The sequence below is a fragment of the Tiliqua scincoides genome, chromosome 5, assembly GCF_035046505.1.
Source record: "Tiliqua scincoides isolate rTilSci1 chromosome 5, rTilSci1.hap2, whole genome shotgun sequence".
Taxonomy (NCBI): domain Eukaryota; kingdom Metazoa; phylum Chordata; class Lepidosauria; order Squamata; family Scincidae; genus Tiliqua; species Tiliqua scincoides.
Window position 1 is genome coordinate 99241395 of NC_089825.1, and position 18034 is coordinate 99259428.

Here is an 18034-nt window from a genome sequence, read left to right on the forward strand (position 1 = left end):
CTGCCTTGAAGCATTCAATCTGGTCCTGAGTATCAGGTAATTTCTCAGATAGCCTCCCCTGGCTGGCCAGAGACAACTTCCTAAGATTGCCTGAAGTAGCAGAGACTCTCAGGACACAGAAGCCATTAATAAATCCTTCTTAGATCTTTCAATATGATATCACCTTTCAATCAGTATAGATAGAAGGAAGAGAATAAGAAAAATGCACCCTCTCTGATCATCAGAACCAACATTATTACTAATACCTTTACACAATAACCAATAAGATCACTAATAAGTCATCCCTCCCTCTTCCTCTCACTAACTCCCTTTAGAATAGTAAAGATGAAAAATGCAAAAATTCAGGTAACTAAAAAGCACTTACTAATCTGGTCTGGTCTGATCTGGTTTTTTCTGGTCTGGTGAGGGCAATGTTCTGACAGGTGAAACAAGAGACTATAAAGTCATAGTGTGATGACCCTCTTATGACATCACACTGCAAGGAAACCCCTGCATAATCAGAGTGCATAATCATTAGTCTAGCACATTGGTTCCCAAACTGGTGGGTTAAGACCCTTCAGGGAAACCAGAAAAGAAATGGCTCAGAAATCAGCAGCAGCACATTCGGGGAGTGGAGGGTTTTTTCAAGTTACTTGGGGATCACTATGGCTCTCCGGAGGGTCCGGGGAACCTGTGACCCTCTCTGCAGCCCCCCCTAAGGCTTCAGACTCCTGAAAAAACAGGAAAAATGCACCTGGTTTCGCAATCAAAACAGGAAGTGGTTTTTGTTTTTTCCTTTTTACAGGACTTTGAAGCCTCCAGAGAGCCATAGCAACCCCCAGGTAAGTTGGAAATCCTGAAATCCTTCCCTCATCCTGATTGTGCTGCTGCCTCCTGCCTCTTCCCCTCTCCTCTCCAGCAAATACTTACAGGGTTCCCAAAGTCCCGGCAGGACTTTGGGAACCACTGATCCAGCACTCCATTTTGCACAGTGACCAGTCAAAGGCATCTGGGAATCCCAGAAACAAGGTGTCAAGGCAACAGCAAGTGTATTCAGTGGCCTCGGAACTGAGAGGTTCCACTTGGCTGTCATGATTAGTAGCCATTGCTAGGCCTTCTCCATGAAATTGTCCCCTTTTAAAGCCATCAAACTGGTACCCATCACCATTTTCTGTAGCAGCAAATGCCAGAAGATCATTTTCTTTCTTGTCTGTTATTTATTTTATAACCTCTCTGAGCATGCTAACCACTAGGCACAGCTTCCCTAGGTCAGGCTGCAGTAACTTGGGGAGCCCCCTGTTCTCCTGCAGCCCCTTGGGGAGTCCCTTTTTCTTCCCTGACAGTCAGCATAATTTAAAAACCCCAGGCATGTTCCCCCTCCATGCAGGTTCTTTTTTTCTAAATCAAGAGACTTTAGTTTAGTCTTTAGTTTCCTCAGAGGCAGGGTGCTCCAGCCCCTTGATGATTTTTTTTGCCTTTTTCTGCATCATCTCCAAGTCTACAATTATCCTTTCTGAGATTTGGAGACCGGAACAGCACACAGCATTCTGATTATGGCTGTACCATACCTAAGGGTATTGCAATAGTGGCAGTTTAATTTTTGAATATTTTCCTAATAAATCTCTAGTATGGAACATGCCTTCTTCACAGCAACGCTTGCACATGATCAATTTGCTCATTGAGATATCCACTTTGAACCCCAATTATTTTTCTTCCATAGTCAGCACCAGTTTGGACCCCATCTGTGCACTTAAAGCATCTGAATTTTTTACCCCAATGTGAATCACTATATTTACTCACAATGAATCTCCTTTGTCATTTTGTTGACCAGTCACCCAGACTGGAGAGGTTCATTTGAGCTCTTTGCAGACATCTTGAGATTTCTGTGGGAGAAGTCACAGCAGGTGAGTAGAGATAAACCAGAGTATAGTTGCAAAGGGTACAGTTTGTTCCCTGTACCTGTCTTGTTATTTGGTTACAATTTGTTGGTTGCTTCTCTTCTTATATCTAATTCACCTCCTTATTAGCTTTTGATTTCCTGTACTGTAGAACAAGCTGTGTTACAAAGCCTGAAGCTTTCTTGTTGTATTAAAATAATCACAAACTCAACTTTGCTTTGTGTGCAACTGATCAACTGAGTCAGCTGTAACAATGTCATCATCCTGAATAATCTGAAGGGTCACTTGCAGTAAACTTCTGAATTCCCTGTTAACAACTAACATAACATTCACTCACATTCTTAGCAGTAAATCACAAGGTCTGGTCTTTGTGGTCTGGTGAGGGCAATGTTCTGACCAACTAACATTTGGTCTGTGTCAGTTAGAGACTGACATAGGAACAATGGGATTATGATGTCAGAGTGTGAAGTCACAAGAGGGCCATCGCACTACCAAGGAACCCCTACATAATCAGAGTGTCCATTAGTCTAGCATTAGTCCATTAGTCTAGCATCCTGTATTCCACAGTAACCAGTCAAAGGCTTCTGGAGATCCCAGAAGCAAGATGTCAAGGCAACAGCAAGTGGTATTCAGTGGCCTCTGAACTGAGAGGTTCCACTTGACATTCATGATAGGTAGCCATTGCTAGGCCTTCTCCATGAAATTGTCGCCTCCCCCTTTAAAGCCATCAAACTGGTAGCCATCACCATTCTCTGTAGCAGTAAATGCCAGAAGATAATTTTATTTCTTGCCTTTTATTTATTTTATCTGTTTCTCTCATTACCTTGCATACTGACCATTGGCACAAATCGTTAGGACAGTTGGCAACACTGATACTGTACATTAAACACTTTTCCCAACAATAAGTCTGGGAGCATTATGAAGTCTTTAGCTGGTGCCAAAAAAAAAAAAAAAATGACATGTTGTGTGATTGTCTCCTCTCTTCTGAATCAACGTCCATCGAATTCATTGTGTCACTCTGAATTACAGGCAATGGAGGAAAACTTGAGCCACTTTCTCCACAGCATGTGAGATGAATCCCTGTTTTCTGTGGGGTCCCCACTTCTTTTCTGTGCCTTTTTGTCATTTCCCCATATTTGGGGCAAATTTAACTCACCAGCAGCTTCTGTGCATTCAGCGGCTGGAAGCATCGTGGATAGCTTTTGCTCCTTTGTTTTGCAAGCACCAGGAATGTCTTCTCTTCTGTTGGGGTCAAAGTTCTTGCCAGGGACAGGGAAGTGCCTGCTTACTGGCTCACATTCCCATTGTTCTACTCCAAGGGGGGGGGGCACCCAGGTGGGCTGCATGTTTTCCTCTATCCAGATAATCCCTTTCCACTAATCAGGTAAATTGGTGATGTCATGATAGCCAAACCTTAAATCTTGCAAACCCACCAGGAAGTGAGTGATTTTCATTTCAGTTGCCTGAGCGCCCACTATGTGGGTCTCAGAGAGAAGCACCGACTCACAGGGCAGCAAGAGAAAGTGGGCTGGGAGTTCCATCATTAAGGTAACTAGGAGAGGGACAGAGTCTAGCAGAGTTCCTTCAGGCTCCAATTCACTTCAGTTCAGTTTTCCACTGGTTTACAAAACATTCCTGAATTAGGCAAGCAGATTAGTAGCTGGAGCGCCTTCTGCTGGCCATTAGCAGTAACCTGTATTATCTAATATTCTCTAGGAGGGGGGTATTGGCCAGAAAGTCCCCCTCTACTTTATCTGATAGTCTGGGCTGTGGCAACAGATATATTCTACCAAGGCTTCTCCCAATTTAGCTTTGAGTCCAAAAAGGAAAGAAGGGAACAGGTCAGGAGTGAGCATGCTAACCACTAGGCACAGCTTCCCTGGGTCAGCCTGCAGTACCTTGAGGAGCCCCTTCTTCTCCTGTAGCCCCTTGGGCAGTCCCCTCTTCTTCCTTGACAGTCAGCATAATTTAAAAACCCCAGTCATGTTCCCCCTCCATGCAAGGTCTCTTTTTTTTTCTAAATCAAGAGACTTTAGTTTAGTCTTTAGTTTCCTCAGAGGCAGGGTGCTCCAGCCCCTTCATGATTTTATTTGCCTTTTTCTGTATTGTTTCCAAGTCTACAACTATCCTTTCTGAGATGTGGAAACCAGAACGGTACACAGCATTCTGAGTATGGCTGTACCATATCTAAGGGTATTGCAATAGTGGCAGTATAGTTTTGAAAACTTTTCCTAATAAATCTCTAGCATGGAATGTGCTTTCTTCACAGTATCCCTTGCACATGATCAATTTTGTCATTGAGATATCCACTTTGACCCCCAATTATTTTTCTTCCTTAGTCAGTGCCCATTTGGACCCCATCAGTGTACATATAGAATTTTGATTTTTTTCCCCAATGTGAGTCACTCACCCATTTTGGAGAGGTTCGTTTGAGCTATTTGCAGCCAGCTTGAAATTTCTGTGGGAGAAGTAACAGCAGGTAAGTAGAGATACACCAGGGTATAGTTGCAAAGGGTACAGTTTATTGCCTGTAACCTATTTTATTAGTTGGTGATAACTTGTTGGTTGCATCTCTTCTTCTATCTAATCCACCTCCTTGTTAGCTTTTGGTTTCCTGTACTGTAGTACAAGCTGTGTTACAAAGCCTGAAGATTTCTTGTTGTATAAAAGTCCTCACCAACTCAACTTTGCTTTGTGTGGGACTGATTGATTGAGTCAGCTCTAACAATGTCATTATCCTGAATAATCTTGAAGGATCACTTGCCATAACCTCTCTGAATTCCCTGTTAACAACTAACATAACATTCACTCACATTCTTCACAGTAAATCACAAGCTCTGGTCTTTGTGGTCTGGTGAGGGCAATGTTCTGATCAACTGACAGTTGGTCTATGTCAGTTAGGGGCTGACATAGGGACTATGGGACTATGATGTCAGAGTGTGATGTCACAGGAGGGCCATCACACTACCAGGAAACCCCTGCAAAATCAGAATGAATTAGATGATTAGTCTAGCAGCCCTTTTTGTAGTGACCAGTCAAAGGCATCTGGGAAACCCAGAAGCAGGGTGTCAAAGCAAAACAAATGGTATCCAGTGGCCTCTGAACTGAGAGGTCCCAGTTGATAATCATACTAGCCATTGATAGGCCTCTTCTCCATGAAATTGTCTCCTCTCCTTTTAAAGCCATCAAACTCTTTTTGTAGCAGCAAATCCCAGAAGTTTATTTTGTTTCTTTTATTCTATTTTTTTATAAATTCAAAATTGAAATTCAAAACTTTTATTGGCATAAATAATGAAAAACATAAGACAAATAAAGGAGCATCAAGGATCAAATCCTTTCCGAGCACTACATGCTGGGAGCATCTGAGTTAGATATGCTCAATCCACATCATCTCTGAATCATTAAATTAATACATTTAGCAACTTTTTTGGTTAACTCCTTATTCAGTCCCCTCAGCAAATAACAGATTTTAGCCTTCTCCATTCAGCCCAAAGAATTAGGATCAGATCAAGATAGTGTAAGTGAAGATCCTGATGCCAATCATACTGGAATAACATGTGATACAAAGATTCAGTAACACCTACATTACATGGTCAGTCAGCCCACAAGGTATCTATACCTGCTAGAATCTCTGCAGAAACAAAGGGCCTTGTCTTTGGCAAGATGTAATGTCCTGCCCTCAGCTGTGACAGATGGAAGATGGACATGTACAACACCTTATAATGATAGGCATTGTGCATGTGACCGGGGAGAAGTTGAATTGCTGACCCACATGATCTTGCATTTCCCATTTCATTCGAAGGCCCACTCAAAACTTTTAGTTTTGAGTTTTTAGGGGAGTGACTTATTATTATAATTATGATCTATATTTGAAACTGTAGCATGATTGTATATATGCCAATTAAGTTTTAATAAATAAATGAAATTATTCCTGTGGTCCTGGAAGTGGCAGGTCCAGCAGCTACCATCCTATCATTAGGGCCTCTCTTCCTGGAGACGGCTGCAAAACTTGTAGCACTTGCAAATTTGAGACTGCACACACCCCTCATATTCTGATGGTAAACTGGTGGGAAAAAACCCTCATCTTCTTTTCAGGTACATACAGGATTTGTGGATAAAGCACATAGAACTGTAATGCCACAAAATCTCCTGTGCCCTCTCCTCCTAAGCAAAATGAGTGAGAGCAGATTTGCCATCAAATCTTCTTGCTGCTCAAGGAAGTGTGGAGCCCATCAGAGTGCAGAAGAGAAACCTTTCACCACCCCCATGCCTAACCTGGTGGGATTCTGAAGATGCCCACAAAGGAGAAGGTCAGATGCCTTGAAGCATTTTAATCTTTAAGCATCACTTTTCAGATAACTCTCCCCTGGCTGGCAAGAGACAACTTCCTAAGATTGCTGGAAGAATCAGGGACATTCAGAATTCAAAAGCCATTAAGAAATCCTTCTTAGATCTTTCATTTTTCAATCAGTATAGACAGGAAAAGAATGAAACTCCTGCCAAAATGCACCCCTGATCTCTCTCCTGATCATTAGATCCAACATCATTACTAATACACTACAATAACCAACAAGTTCACTAATAGTCTCTTCATCCCTCCCTCTTCTTCTCACCAATTTAATTTCTTTGTCATATTAAAGACAAAAAATGTGAAATGAGGGTAACCAAGAAGGACTTACTAGCCTGATCTGGTCTGGTCTTTCTGGTCTGGTGAGGGCAATGTTCTGATCAACTGACAGTTGACCTAAGGGACTATGATGTCAGCGTGTGATGTCACTAGAGGGCCATTACATTATAGGAAACCCCTGCATAATCAGATTGCTGAGATGTGGTCTGTACCTACATGGAACATATATGCAGGCATTTTATGTGCCAATGTGCTGCAGGTGTATTGGGCAGCCCTGTTGAGTCACTGAGGTGGGGGAGCCCAACTTGCAATTTCTGAAGGCTGGGGAGAGCCTGTCTTGGTGGGTGTTACTAGACACATATCCCCCCATACACACACAGGGGTCCTTTGCTAAGCAGGAGAGATCGTCTGCATAGACATGCATTCTTACTTTATGATTTACCAAGGAAAACTCTTTAGGCAAAGGTTGCAAGGGATGCCTTAGGACATGTTTGGTGCATTTCATACATGCACTAAAACTTGCTTTTCCTGGCACATGAAACCAATGGAAACCATCAAAAACCAGGTACACATTCACCAAAAATTGACACAAATATTTGAAAGATTTCACACAAAAAGAGGATGACTTAAAAAAAACAAAAACCAATGTAAAACTCATTCAGGGATTGATTGGGATGGAAAAGAAAAGGAATCATAGTTAACCATTAATCCAGAAGATACAGTCTTTTAAGGCTGCAATACTTGACACAACCTGAAGGCGTCACTGTTTTCAATGAATGTGAGAATAGTACATTCTTTAAGGCTTAATTAATGTTCGCTGTTAAAGTTAACAGCAGTGGTGAGGCAGACGGAATGCAGGGGAACGGCAGGAGAGGGGTTTGTGGCTATCAGGAAGTTGAACAGGGAGCAGTGGTGAGGCAAATGGGATGCAGGGGGGAGGGGCAGGAGAGGGGTTTGTGTGTATCAGAAAGTTGAACAGGGAGCAGTGGTGAGGCAAACGGGATGCAGGGGGAGGGGCACGAGAGGGGTTTCCATCTAAGAGAAGGAAAACTCTGATTCCAAACCTCCACAGCCTTGTGGCTACATCCAGTTGTGGAAAAAGCTTCAGGAGTCAACCTCGAGGCAAAATCAGGAGCCGGAGTCCCTCAGGCGGTTCGTGGCTGCACACAGTCATGTTCTGGCAACTCCTGCGACGCCGCTGGAACCAACCGTATTGATTTCTGCCTTTCCATTGGATCATTCCAGCGATGTGGAGAGGGGGGATTTGCTGCATGGGTAACAGCCTATCCTCCATAACTTCTTTACCCAGGCTTCGCGCACTGGAGAGGACACTCCAACTTCGCCATACGGCGTCGGCACAACACGGGAAGCAGCAGTTACCGGTTATAAGTCTTTGCTCGATTGGCGTAGGGCATGACGCTAGGGGCTGCTTCCGACGGTGGGAGAGATCATTGCATCTCATTGGGCAGCTACCGCCCGCCTTAAGCTGGGCAGTCCCCAGCCAGTAAGGTGTTGCCTCGCCACGGTCCGTTAACCTCACGGGGTGCGTGGGGTTTAGGGTGAAAACCGACAAGCGGATCGACAACTCTGCACCATGCAATAGAAAACAGAAAACTCCTGCCCTAAAGCTGGGCACCTGGAATGTAAGGACAATGACACCTGGCTTCTCTGATGACCTGCAAGCAATAGACGATGCACGCAAAACAGCTGTCATCGACATGGAGCTGAGCAGACTGCAGATGGACATCGTCGCCCTTCAAGAGACTAGGCTGCCAGATTCCGGATCTGTCAAGGAGAGAAATTTCTCATTTTTCTGGCAGGGAAAACCACCAAACGAAACCAGGGAACATGGTGTTGGCTTTGCGGTCAGAAATACCCTGCTGAAATCCATCATCCCACCTACTGTGGGAAGTGAAAGAATTTTGTCCCTGCAGCTCCAGTCATCAGCAGGACCTGTCACTCTCATCAGTGCTTATGCACCGACTCTGTCGTCTCCAGCAGAAGCCAAAGACAAATTTTATGATGACCTGGCCACCACTATCAAGAAGATCCCCGTAAAAGAGCCATTGTTCATCCTCGGCGATTTCAACGCTAGAGTTGGTGCTGATAACAGTTCGTGGCCCACTTGCTTAGGTCAGTTTGGCACTGGGAAGATGAACGAAAATGGCCAACGCCTGCTAGAGTTTTGCTGTCATCACGGCCTCTGTGTCAGCAACACGTTCTTCAACACAAAGCCCCAACATAGAGTCTCTTGGAGACACCCAAGATCAAAGCACTGGCACCAGCTCGACCTGATTCTCACCAGACGCTCCAGCCTTCCCAGCATCAAGATCACACGCAGCTATCAGGGTGCTGCCTGTGACACCGACCACTCGCTGGTGTGCAGCAGAGTGAAACTGCAAACAAAGCGACTGTATCACACGAAAAGGGAAGGAAGATCTCGCATTGATATGAGCAAGACCCGGGATCAGAGAAAAGTGGAGGAATTTGCACGAGCGCTTGAGGAATCTCTTCCAGGCCCGGCCGATGCAAACGCATCCAACAGATGGGAACATTTCAAGAATGCCGTTTACAACACCGCCTTGTCCATATTTGGCAAGAAGACCAACAAGACAGCAGACTGGTTTGAAGCCCACTCTGAGGAGTTGACACCAGTCATTGAGGAAAAGAGGAGAGCTCAAGCAGCATACAAGGCCTGTCCCAGTGAGCGCAACCTGCAGGTCCTCCGAGCTGCTCGCAGCAAAGTCCAGCAGACTGCCAGGAGATGTGCTAATGACTACTGGCTCCAGCTCTGTTCCAAGATACAGATAGCAGCTGACACGGGCAACATCAAGGGGATGTATGATGGTATCAAGCAGGCCCTAGGTCCAACACAGAAGAAAATTGCCCCTCTGAAGTCTGCAACAGGCGAGGTCATCCAGGATCGGGCGCAGCAGATGGAACGCTGGGTGCAGCACTACTCTGAGCTATATTCCAGAGGAAATGTAGTCACCGAAGAAGCGCTGAACAACATTGAGTGCCTGCCTGTGCTGGAGGAGCTTGACAGTGAACCAACCCTAGAAGAACTTCACGTGGCCCTGGACTCCCTTGCCTTTGGCAAGGCACCTGGAAAAGACAGCAACCCTGCTGAAGTCCTAAAGTGCTGCAAAGAGATCATCATCACTGAGCTGCATGAAATCCTTTGTCTCTGCTGGAGAGAAGGTGGAGTACCTCAAGACATGAGGGATGCAAACATCATCACGCTGTACAAGAACAAAGCCAACAGGGGTGACTGCAACAACTACCGTGGCATCTCTCTCCTTAGCGTTGTAGGAAAGTTGTTTGCCCGAGTTGCACTAAAGAGGCTCCAGGTACTTGCAGAGAGCATTTATCCAGAATCACAGTGTGGATTCCGAGCCAACAGGTCCACCACTGATATGGTATTCTCCCTTAGACAACTGCAGGAGAAATGCAGGGAACAACGACAGCCACTCTTTATAGCCTTCATAGATCTCACAAAGGCTTTCGACCTGGTCAGCAGGGATGGCCTCTTCAAGATTCTCCCCAAGATTGGATGTCCACCCAGGCTCCTCAGCATGATCAGATCCTTCCACAAGGACATGAAGGGCACTGTTGTCTTTGATGGCTCCACATCACACCACTTTGACATCCGAAGCGGCGTGAAGCAGGGCTGTGTTCTTGCACCAACCTTGTTTGGGATCTTCTTCGCTGTCCTGCTGAAGCAGGCCTTTGGAACTACAACAGAAGGCATCTATCTCCGGACCAGATCAGATGGAAAGCTCTTCAACCTCTCCAGACTGAGAGCAAAGTCCAAAGTCCAGCTGAAATGCCTGCGTGACTTCCTCTTTGCCGACGATGCAGCTATCACTACCCACTCTGCCAAAGATCTTCAGCAGCTCATGGATCGTTTTGCAGCTCATGGCAGCTCATGGCAGCAAGGCCTGCCAAGATTTTGGACTGACAATCAGCCTGAAGAAAACACAGGTCATGGTTCAGGATGTGGACTTACCTCCCTGCATTACAATCTCTGCGCATGAACTGGAGGTTGTCCATGACTTTGTGTACCTTGGCTCAACGATCTCCGACACTCTTTCTCTCGATACCGAGCTAAACAAACGCATCGGTAAAGCAGCTACCACGTTTTCCAGACTCACAAAGAGAGTCTGGTCCAACAAGAAGCTGACGGAACATACCAAGATCCAGGTCTACAGAGCTTGCGTCCTGAGTACACTTCTGTACTGCAGCGAGTCATGGACTCTTCACTCACAACAGGAGAGGAAACTGAATGCTTTCCACATGCGCTGCCTCCGACGTATTCTCGGCATCACCTGGCAGGACAAAGTTTCAAACAACACAGTCCTGGAACGTGCTGGAATCCCTAGCATGTATGCACTACTGAAACAGAGACGCCTGTGTTGGCTCGGTCATGTTGTGAGAATGGATGATGGCCGGATCCCAAAGGATCTCCTCTATGGAAAACTTGTGCAAGGAAAGCACCCTACAGGTAGACCACAGCTGCGATACAAGGACATCTGCAAGAGGGATCTGAAGGCCTTAGGAGTGGACCTCAACAAGTGGGAAACCCTGGCCTCTGAGCGGCCCGCTTGGAGGCAGGCTGTGCAGCATGGCCTTTCCCAGTTTGAAGAGACACTTGGCCAACAGTCTGAGGCTAAGAGGCAAAGAAGGAAGGCCCATAGCCAGGGAGACAGGCCGGGGACAGACTGCACTTGCTCCCAGTGTGGAAGGGATTGTCACTCCCGAATCGGCCTTTTCAGCCACACTAGACGCTGCTTCAGAACCACCTTTCAGAGCGCGATACCATAGTCTTTCGAGACTGAAGGTTGCCAACTAGCAAAGTTAACAAGATTATCAGGGGCACAGATATAAATATTATTTCAATAACTGTAAGTTCATATTAGCAAAAGTCCTAAGGGAGAGTTTAAGATTCAACACATTTGAATGTATCAACAGAGACAACCAACTGCCAAGACAGAAACAGGGAGAGGGAATTACCATAAATAAAAGCTCCACAGAACAAAAGATAGTTGTTACAGGAAGATTTGATGCATAGGCCATGCCTGTGGCATCCATTCCCAGTCATGAATTCTAGAGGTTCTATCAGCAAAAAGATGTGAATTGATGGCCTTCTTTCTCATCAAGCTCATGTTGGTTTTCTGAAGAAAGTGCTGTACGGCCACCAAGGAATTAGAACATGCTGCTCTCTGGAAAGTAATGACACTCTTGCCTTACTATAAGATGGACCCAAGGTACCCTCTGGATGTTTCTATAGGATACTGTAGGAGTGTCCAAAGATTTTGGCAGGAGGGCCACCTCATCTCTCTGACACTGTGTTGGGGCCGGGGGAAATTTACATTTCAAATTTGAATAAATTTACATAAAGGAATATATTAGAGACGGAACTTATATGAATGAATGGATTTTACTGAGCTTTTTTGTAATACACATGAGATCCAGAAAAGGGGGGTTGTTAAAATAATTCCTGACACCTCTTCCCTGGGAAAAGTACAGAACAAACTTAAGAGGAGTCAGAGTGGGCTTCTCCCCCCCATGCAAGAGCATGTTTTTACTCTCACTCTCTCCCCCCCCCCCCAATCCTGGCAACAAGCAGCAGCAAAGGAACACAATCAATCAGGGAGCTGGTGGGCACCTTCACACAGAGAAGGGAGCTGCCTGTCTCCCCCTCGCAGCCCCTCCCCCAGCCTGCACCCAGCACCAAACAAACTTAGAAGCAGGCAGAGAGCTGTGTCTATTTCCCATTCACAAATGGACCCCCACCTTCCTCCCTCTCTGCCAGCAACCCCAACAAGCAAAAGCAGTAGGTTTCCTCCCCATTCAAACATCCCATGAGTTCTTCCCCGCAGCGCCTGCCTCCAACACCGAGTACACACAGCCCAATCGGATCCACACTTTCCTGGGAGTTAGTCCCACTGACTCTATGGGACTTACTGCTGAGTAAACATGCTCTCCAGCTGCATTCAAACATCCCTGGGACTTCTCCTCTGCAGTGCCAGCCCCCCACCTCACCCCAAGCACACTCACAGTCCAATCACTTTCCTGGGAGTAAACTCCACTGAGTCTGATGGGATTTACTGCTGAGTAGACATGCTCTCCAGCGGCAGTCAAACATCCCGCAATTTCTCCCTTGCAGCTCCCTTGCAGCACACGCAAGCAGCACAAATAGACTCACAGTTTCCCCTCCCTCCTCAGTGCCTCACCCCAAGCCAAACTCAAGCACCACAAACAGACCCAGGACTTCTCACCCCCATCCGAAGCCTGCACTCAGCTGCAGCCTCCCCAGCCTAATGGGAGGGTTGCGGATGGGCGGGGCTCCTGCTCTCCTGTGAGTGCTTAGCCTTTTCCTCGCTGGCGCTTGGAGGAGCAGTCGCGTAGGTAGCATTGGGGCAGCGAGGGCTCCAGCAGGTCTCCAGCAGGCCAAGTGTCCATTGGAGATGGGGGCTCCCTGGGAGCCGATTGGGGCCCTCTGCGGGCCACAAGTGGTCCAGGGGCCGGGGTTTGGGCAGCCCTGGGCTACTGCATTGATTCCCAAACTCTCCAGGATACTCTCCAGGAGTTTGGAAGCATCTGTCAGTCTTTGTGGGGGAAGGACTGATGCAGAAGTGTGATTGGGATGATTGCGCCACTGCCAGGGCTTTCAGGAGCATTTTTACACTTACCTGAGCTCGCGCCATCTTATTTTTATTGATCTATACATTCACCATGGTAGGAAACCTAATCATTTTAGGATTGGTTGTTTCAGATCATCGCCTTCATACACCTATGTACTTTTTCCTTGGGAATCTGTCCTATTTAGAGCCCTGCTATACTACCTGAAGTCTACTACTACCTGAAGTCTGCCACAGGCGAGGTCATCCAGGATCGGGCGCAGCAGATGGAACGCTGGGTGCAGCACTACTCTGAGCTATATTCCAGAGAAAATGTAGTCACCGAAGAAGCACTGAACAACATTGAGTGCCTGCCTGTGCTGGAAGAGCTTGACAGTGAACTAACCCTAGAAGAACTTCACGTGGCTCTGGACTCCCTTGCCTTTGGCAAGGCACCTGGAAAAGACAGCATCCCTGCTGAAGTCCTAAAATGCTGCAAAGAGATCATCATCACTGAGCTGCATGAAATCCTCTGTCTCTGCTGGAGAGAAGGTGGAGTACCTCAAGACATGAGGGATGCAAACATCATCACGCTGTACAAGAACAAAGGTGACAGGGGTGACTGCAACAACTACCGCGGCATCTCTCTCCTTAGCGTTGTAGGAAAGCTGTTTGCCCGAGTTGTACTAAAGAGGCTCCAGGTACTTGCAGAGAGCGTCTATCCAGAATCGCAGTGTGGATTCCGAGCCAACAGGTCCACCACTGATATGGTATTCTCCCTTAGACAACTGCAGGAGAAATGCAGGGAACAACGACAGCCACTCTTTATAGCCTTCATAGATCTCACAAAGGCTTTCGACCTGGTCAGCAGAGACGGCCTCTTCAAGATTCTCCCCAAGACTGGATGTCCACCCAGGCTCCTCAGCATCATCAGATCCTTCCACAAGGACATGAAGGGCACTGTTGTCTTCGATGGCTCCACATCAGACCCTTTTGACATCCGAAGCGGAGTGAAGCAGGGCTGTGTTCTTGCACCAACCTTGTTTGGGATTTTCTTCGCTGTCCTGCTGAAGCAGGCCTTTGGAACTGCAACAGAAGGCATCTATCTCCGGACCAGATCAGACGGAAAGCTCTTCAACCTCTCCAGACTGAGAGCAAAATCCAAAGTCCAGCTGAAATGTCTGCGTGACTTCCTCTTTGCCGACGATGCAGCTGTCACTACCCACTCTGCCAAAGATCTCCAGCAGCTCATGGATCATTTTAGTAAGGCCTGCCAAGATTTTGGACTGACAATCAGCCTGAAGAAAACACAGGTCATGGTTCAGGATGTGGACTCACCTCCCTGCATTACAATCTCTGAGCATGAACTGGAGGTTGTCCATGACTTTGTGTACCTTGGCTCAACGATCTCCGACACTCATTCTCTCGATACCGAGCTAAACAAGCGCATCGGTAAAGCAGCTACCACGTTTTCCAGACTCACAAAGAGAGTCTGGTCCAACAAGAAGCTGACGGAACATACCAAGATCCAGGTCTACAGAGATTGCGTCCTGAGTACACTTCTGTACTGCAGCGAGTCATGGACTCTTCGCTCACAACAGGAGAGGAAACTGAGCGCTTTCCACATGCGCTGCCTCCGACGCATCCTCGGCATCACCTGGCAGGACAAAGTTCCAAACAACACAGTCCTGGAACGTGCTGGAATCCCTAGCTTGTATTCACTGCTGAAACAGAGACGCCTGCGTTGGCTCGGTCATGTTGTGAGAATGGATGATGGCCGGATCCCAAAGGATCTCCTCTATGGAGAACTCGTGCAAGGAAAGCGCCCTACAGGTAGACCACAGCTGCGATACAAGGACATCTGCAAGAGGGATCTGAAGGCCTTAGGGATGGACCTCAACAAGTGGGAAACCCTGGCCTCTGAGCAGCCCGCTTGGAGGCAGGCTGTGCAGCATGGCCTTTCCCAGTTTGAAGAGACACTTGGCCAACAGTCTGAGGCTAAGAGGCAAAGAAGGAAGGCCCATAGCCAGGGAGACAGACCAGGGACAGACTGCACTTGCTCCCGGTGTGGAAGGGATTGTCACTCCCGGATTGGCCTTTTCAGCCACACTAGACGCTGTTCCAGAACTACCTTTCAGAGTGCGATACCATAGTCTTTCGAGACTGAAGGTTGCCAATACAATATACTACCACCATTCTGCCCAAGATATTGTCCAGCATCTTGACTGGGAACAGATCCATTTCGATTTCAGGTTGCATAGTTCAATTTTATTTCTTTGCTTCCCTCGTAGTCACAGAATGTGTTCTCTTAGCCATGATGTCTTATGATCGGTACTTAGCAATATGCAAACCACTACACTGTTCAACCCTTATGAACAGTAGAGTTTGTATCTCTTTAGCGGGTGGATCTTGGGTTAATGGATTTGTGGCAATGGCAGTTCTGTTGCATTTAATGTCAAGATTAACATTTTGTGGTGCCAATGAAATTGACACCACAATTTAATCAATTAAATTTATCAAATTTAATAAATTAAAGATCAAATTGATAAATTGATAAATTGATAAATTAAAGATCAATAAGTCACCGGGCCCTGATGGCATCCACCCAAGGGTTATTAAGGAATTGAAGAATGAAGTTGCAGATCTCTTGACTAAGGTATGCAACTTGTCCCTCAAAACGGCCACAGTGCCAGAAGATTGGAGGATAGCAAATGTCACGCCTATTTTTAAAAAGGGAAAGAGGGGGGACCCGGGAAACTATAGGCCGGTCAGCCTAACATCCATACCGGGTAAGATGGTGGAATGCCTCATCAAAGATAGGATCTCAAAACACATAGACGAACAGGCCTTGCTGAGGGAGAGTCAGCATGGCTTCTGTAAGGGTAAGTCTTGCCTCACGAACCTTATAGAATTCTTTGAAAAGGTCAACAGGCATGTGGATGCGGGAGAACCCGTGGACATTATATATCTGGACTTTCAGAAGGCGTTTGACACGGTCCCTCACCAAAGGCTACTGAAAAAACTCCACAGTCAGGGAATTAGAGGACAGGTCCTCTCGTGGATTGAGAACTGGTTGGAGGCCAGGAAGCAGAGAGTGGGTGTCAATGGGCAATTTTCACAATGGAGAGAGGTGAAAAGCGGTGTGCCCCAAGGATCTGTCCTGGGACCGGTGCTTTTCAACCTCTTCATAAATGACCTGGAGACAGGGTTGAGCAGTGAAGTGGCTAAGTTTGCAGATGACACCAAACTTTTCCGAGTGGTAAAGACCAAAAGTGATTGTGAGGAGCTCCAGAAGGATCTCTCCAGACTGGCAGAATGGGCAGCAAAATGGCAGATGCGCTTCAATGTCAGTAAGTGTAAAGTCATGCACATTGGGGCAAAAAATCAAAACTTTAGATATAGGCTGATGGGTTCTGAGCTGTCTGTGACAGATCAGGAGAGAGATCTTGGGGTGGTGGTGGACAGGTCGATGAAAGTGTCGACCCAATGTGCGGCGGCAGTGAAGAAGGCCAATTCTATGCTTGGGATCATTAGGAAGGGTATTGAGAACAAAACGGCTAATATTATAATGCCGTTGTACAAATCGATGGTAAGGCCACACCTGGAGTATTGTGTCCAGTTCTGGTCGCCACATCTCAAAAAAGACATAGTGGAAATGGAAAAGGTGCAAAAGAGAGCGACTAAGATGATTACGGGGCTGGGGCACCTTCCTTATGAGGAAAGGCTACGGCGTTTGGGCCTCTTCAGCCTAGAAAAGAGACGCTTGAGGGGGGACATGATTGAGACATACAAAATTATGCAGGGGATGGACAGAGTGGATAGGGAGATGCTCTTTACACTCTCACATAATACCAGAACCAGGGGACATCCACTAAAATTGAGTGTTGGGCGGGTTAGGACAGACAAAAGAAAATATTTCTTTACTCAGCGTGTGGTCGGTCTGTGGAACTCCTTGCCACAGGATGTGGTGCTGGCGTCTAGCCTAGACGCCTTTAAAAGGGGATTGGACGAGTTTCTGGAGGAAAAATCCATTATGGGGTACAAGCCATGATGTGTATGCGCAACCTCCTGATTTTAGGAATGGGTTAAGTCAGAATGCCAGATGTAGGGGAGAGCACCAGGATGAGGTCTCTTGTTATCTGGTGTGCTCCCTGGGGCATTTGGTGGGCCGCTGTGAGATACAGGAAGCTGGACTAGATGGGCCTATGGCCTGATCCAGTGGGGCTGTTCTTATGTTCTTATGTTCTTATGACCACTTCTTCTGTGATTTTACTCCAGTCATTGAGCTTGCCTGTAGTGAAAATCACACTCTAGAACTTCTGGGGACAATTTTTTCATGTTCACGCTGATCCCCTTTTTATTAACTGTGACATTGTATATTTTTATCATTTCCACTATCCTAAGAATTCCATCTGCCACCCAGAGGCAAAAGGCCTTCTCCACCTGCTCATCTCATCTTATTGTGGTCACAATATTTTATGGGAGTTTGATAACTGTTTATGTCATGCCATGGAATGAGACAATGAAAGAATTAAACAAAGTCTTTTCTCTCTTTTACACTGTCCTGACACCTTTGGTCAATCTCCTCATATACAGTCTGAAAAACAGAGAAGTGAAAGAAGCCCTTTGGAAATGTCTTAGCAAGCACAATTGGTTCTCAAAAATTTCTTGGTGATGCTATCTTGGTGATAAGGATAAAAATAACTCATATTTACGAGTACATGAGCATGCTTTATCAGCTTACATTATCATTCTGAAATCTTCAGTTTATTTCTGTGATATCCCTGAACTTTTATACTTGTGGCTTCATTGTAAATCTAGCAAGAAGAAGTGCTGTTCCTTTGTACTGATGTATAGTTCACCTTGTCAGAAGGGGAGGATAAGATCTGGCATGAGCCATTGCCTAC

The 18034-nt window shown here is 46.4% G+C and overlaps 1 pseudogene; it reads left to right on the forward strand.

Moving 5' to 3' along the window:
- The first annotated feature begins 13242 nt into the window (after positions 1 to 13242).
- Positions 13243 to 17802, forward strand: LOC136652562 (olfactory receptor 6C4-like; annotated as a pseudogene).
- Positions 17803 to 18034: the final 232 nt, after the last annotated feature.